The following is a 5,156-nucleotide window of genomic DNA, read 5'->3' on the forward strand; positions in this document are numbered from 1 at the left end:
GAATGATACAATAGCTTATTGAAGTTATGGTTTATCCAAATAATAAAAATAGGGAAGGAAGCATACTTCATATGTTCATGTTCTGTGATGTAGCATATTGCCTTCACTATTTTATTACTTGGATAAAAGTGAAGTCGTTCAGTCGTGTCCAACTCTGCGACCCTGTGGACTGTGTCCATGGGATTTTCCAGACAAGAGTACTGGAGTGGGTTGCTATTTCCTTCTCCAGGGTATCTTCCCCACCCAGGGATCGAACCCAGGTCTCCTGCATTGTAGGCAGATGCTTTACCATCTGAGCCACCAGGGAAGTCTTGCTTGGATAAACCTTACTTTAATAAGTCAGTATATGAACATATTACAGTATCTTTTCTTTTCAAAGGAAAAATATTGGGATGTCCAGAAAGTGTATCTGAGTTTTTCTTTAACATCTTAAGGAAAAACCAGAACGAACTTTTTGGCCAACCCAACATTACTCTACCAGCACTCTGTTTAGATTAACCACTGCAATAAGTAAAACATCTGACTGCTTATAAGAAAGGTTCAACAGTCACTGTCATGAAATTCAAAGTCCCACACAGTCTAACCTTAGACTTCTTTCCCAAATTATGTTCTACATCCACGTATTCCATCAATTATCCCTTGTTCCCTTCTTCCCATATACATTTCTAGCCCTCTAGAATACACTCTGGGCTTCCCTGGTGGCTCAGAGGTTAAAGCATCTGCCTGCAATGTGGGAGACCCGGGTTCAATCCCTGGGTCGGGAACATCCTCTGGAGAAGGAAATGGCAACGCACTCCAGTATTCTTGCCTGGAGAATCCCATGGACGGAGGAGCCTGGTGGGCTACATTCCATGGTGTCGCAGAGAGTCGGACACAACTGAGTGACTTCACTTGACTTGACTTGACCTGAGAATAGACGATAGTTTTCTCACTGTACCTTTCACAGAAATGTACTTTTCCCCACAGTCTCCTATAGAAATCCTTATCCTTCAGAACCTCACTCAAATTTAACTGCCTTTGTGCTACTACCTCAGTGTAATTTGGGCTCCATAATCACTGTGGATGGTGATTGCAGCCATGAAATTAAAAGACGCTTACTCCTTGGAAGGAAAGTTATGACCAACCTAGATAGCATATTAAAAAGCAGAGACATTACTTTGCCAACAAAGGTCCATCTAGTTAAGGCTATAGTTTCTCCAGCGATCATGTATGGATGTGAGAGTTGGACTGTGAAGAAAGCTGAGTGCTGAAAAATTGATGCTTTTGAACTGTGGTGTTGGAGAAGACTCTTGAGAGTCCCTTGGACTGCAAGGAAATCCAACCAGTCCATCCTAAAGGAGATCAGCCCTGGGTGTTCATTGGAAGGACTGATGCTGAAGCTGAAACTCCAATACTTTGGCCACCTGATGCAAAGAGTTGACTCATTGGAAAAGACCCTGATGCTGAGAGGGATTGGGGACAGGAGGAGAAGGGGGCGACAGAGGATGAGATGGCTGGATGGCATCACCGACTCGATGGACATGAGTTTGAGTAAACTCCAGGAGTTGGTGATGGACAGGGAGGCCTGGCGTGCTGCGATTCATGGGGTCACAAAGAGTCGGACACAACTGAGCGACAAACTGAATCCTTTCTTCCATATTTTTGTCTCAGAGTCCTTTGCACTTGTACCAGAGTGCTTTAATGTGCTCTTTCTATATCATGGTTATTATGCTTGTTTCCATTAGTATAATAGAATGGGCACCATTTCAGGGTAGAGAATGCCATTTGTGTGAATCTCTCTCCAGTATTTAGCTCAATGCCTTGACCATAGGAGATAGTCAATAACTGAATTTATTGTTACATGTAATTATTCAGATGTTGAATATTTAGTCTTCAGGAAATCCTCTTCCTCCATATGGCAGTTCTGTTTTTGCACCTTTCTCTATTTGGAAATATCTTCATTTGAAAATATGTTGAAAGAAATGAGAAGAATCCCATTGTTGAGCAAGAAAGCATGTTGTTGTTCAGTCACTAAGTTGTGTCTGACTCTTTGCGACCCCATGGACTATAGCACAGCAGGCTCCTCTCTCCTTCACTGTCTCCTGGAGTTTGCTCAAGTTCATGTCCACTGAGTCAGTGAAAGTATAGAAGACTGAAAAGAAAAGTTTATTTGGAGTCTTAGGAATTGCAATTCAGGAGACAGATTCAGGTAAAACCAAAAGAATATTTCAGGGAAGAGAAGGAGTAAGGGACTTAAAAAGGCAAAAATCATAAGCTTGTTAAAGCTGTCTGACAAGAATTATGATTGACTCTGACACAAGAAAGGAAATATTTGTCTTTAAGGGATGAATTGTCAGGAATTACTTAGGTTAAAGGTCCTGAAACATTGGGCAGACAGATGTTTCTGAAACATTGGGCAGACAGATGTTCTGGATGCCTGCATTAAGACAAAAAATGGTCAAAGGTCAGATTCCATCCAGGCTGATGTGGAATCACACTGCCTCAACAGCCTCCTGGCTCCATTTTAGAGGACTCTCTTAGCAATATAAACTCTATTTTGATTTTCTTTCACACCATGAAAATAATTTTAGTTACATGCACAAATAAAATGTTTAATTAGAGATTAGATTTGACAGGTTATAGAATGAAAAATCAGATTATCTATAAATTACATATAATTCTGGGTTATAATTTAGTCTTGGTGAAAGAGAGACTTGCCTTTGTTTACAGCTCCTAGAAGGTAACCTGTTTTTAGCTCATGGGAAGTAACCCAAATGATAGGAGCATCTTTGTTATTCCTGTTGTTCATCATGGGACCACACTTGCCCAAAAGATGACTCAGAGTGGGACCATACACAATCAATAATCTTAGGGAGCTGGCTATTCCAAAATCACCCATCATGTGATTAGAGGTGTGGGGATTTGTTCCATGTGAAGTTAGCCTAGTTCTTCTGGAGGAGTTGAAGGTGTGGTTCTAGAGAGTGAGTCCAGCCTCATGAATCAATCACTCAGTACAGGTTCCAGACATTAGCATGGACATCTAGAACTTCTCGAGTTGGTAATAATTCAACATTCTATGCTAATGATAGAGCCTACGTGCAGCCATCTTGAATAAGTTGATTTAAAATTGTGCCATTTCAGATATTCGATAATTCATCTTAGTAAACATTCATTGCCCTACTTTGAGTTAGGCATTTGATAAGGAAATGAACATTAGTGAGATGGATGTGTGAGTGTATCAACAGATAAATCATAGAACAAGGTCCTAAGAAATGAGCAGAATAGGGGGAACAAACTAAAATCTTGTATCTTTTCCTTATCTGGAGAAAGAGGAATTAAGCTTTAGTTTCTTGTTATAATATATAATCTTTTTAAAGTTTGAGAGATATTAATATTCCATTTCATTTCTCCTAACTGCTAACAGAGTAATTATAATATATGCATTAATGAATATGTATCTTTAATGTACATATGTATGTACAAAGATTTAATGCATATGCATTTATACAAAAATAATTTATTTCTCGTGTGTGTTCAGTTGCTCAATCATGTCCTACTCTTTGGGGCCCCATGGACTGTAGCTAGTCAGGCTCCTCTGTCTTTGGGATTTCCCAGGCAAGAATACTGGAGTGAGTTGCCATTTCCTCCTCCAGGGATCTTCCTGACCCAGGGATTGAACCCTTGTCTTCTGTGTCTCTTGCTTTGGCAGGCAGGTTCTTTACCACTGAGCTAAGCAGCCCCAGTTTATTTCTTGGTGTTGTTTAAACACTGTAGTGAGGGTAGGTAATGCGTAGAATATTTATCAGATCTGATCAAGGGTGATTGAACATAATGTTTTCTGATGACCTCTTTAAAAAGTGTATGAAACTTGAGGGAAAATTTCTCCAAGCAAAAAAAATATGACTAAGGCCTTTTATTAAAGACAAATTAAATTCAGCTATAGATGAATTATAATTCTTAGTAACGTAAACTGTGAATATATTTGAGAGCACAACACCTAGTTTCTATTCCCATGGATTATAATACCTATTCATTTATTCACTTACTCATTCATACATTTATTTATTTGTACATTCAACAAAAATATATCAAGCATTCGTTGTACCTCAGGTGTTATGCTAGGTAGTGAGGCTACAGAGATAAATTAGATGGTCTCTAGCTTCAGGAAGTAACCAAGTTGCAGCTCACTTTGTTGACTTTTATTATGTTTAGATATATAAAGGATAGCCTGTACAAATGCAAATAAACCCCACTTTAGAATCTGCAGCCTCTGTGAGCAGTTTTGGGAGGAAAGACTGAGAGGAAATGTACAGAATAACAAAGTTGACTTCCCACTGCAAGACCCAGAAATAGAGTTTCTTTAAGGTTGCTGAAATCTTTAGTCATCAATAAATATTACATATGTGGACAGTATCTGTAGGAGACCAAGTTAAAATGAAGGATATTGCTTATGTATGTATAATTCATGAGAGTAGTTCTCCAAATAACCTTTAGTAAAATCTAATGAATTAAGCTAATTTACCAGCTGACCTCTTAGACCCTGAATGTGTGCTGTTGGATGTATAAGCTCCGGCACAAGGAGCAAATAAAAGCAGAGAGAGACTAGCTGAAGTAGATGTAAGGCATGCGGGAGGGGAATGACCCCAAAAACACCTACTTCTCTGCCTAAGGCCTTCCCTCGCAACTGATATCAATCTGTAATAGTTAGGGAAGTGAATGACACATAGCAGAAACAAGTGTTGGATTTAAGCATTAGATTTTTCTACCTTCTCTCTTAGAGATACTTAGATTCCAGTTTCTAAGTTAGATATGTATGACACTTTTTTTTTTTAAACAAACAGTATTTGGTCGGTAGTGATGCTCATGTTGTGTGAGTCAGGCTAAGTCTCTTCAGTGATGTCCGACTCTTTGTAACCCTGTGGCCTGAGCCTGCCAGGCTCCTCTGTCCATGGGATTCTCCAGGCAAGAATACTGGAGTGAGCTGCCATGCTTTTTCACAAATTGAATGCCTGTATATGACTAAATATTTTTTAGAATTTTATATCTATTATAGCACTCCAAGCCCAAAACACATATAGCTAAAGAGTTTGAAAAATATTTGAGTTACATGAAAAGATTTGGCTAACTGGTATTTGAATGGCCATGAAGTCAAATATTAGCAAATTATAAAACATAAC

The 5,156-nt window shown here is 39.0% G+C and overlaps 1 non-coding gene across 1 annotated transcript; it reads right to left on the reverse strand.

Annotated features, from left to right (window-relative positions):
• Positions 1–235: 235 nt before the first annotated feature.
• On the reverse strand, positions 236–307 carry TRNAC-ACA. Its single transcript has one exon. It is a non-coding gene; the product is annotated as a tRNA-Cys (tRNA).
• Between the last annotated feature and the right edge of the window lie 4,849 nt (positions 308–5,156).

The sequence above is a fragment of the Cervus elaphus genome, chromosome 28 (genome assembly GCF_910594005.1).
Source record: "Cervus elaphus chromosome 28, mCerEla1.1, whole genome shotgun sequence".
NCBI classification, from domain to species: domain Eukaryota; kingdom Metazoa; phylum Chordata; class Mammalia; order Artiodactyla; family Cervidae; genus Cervus; species Cervus elaphus.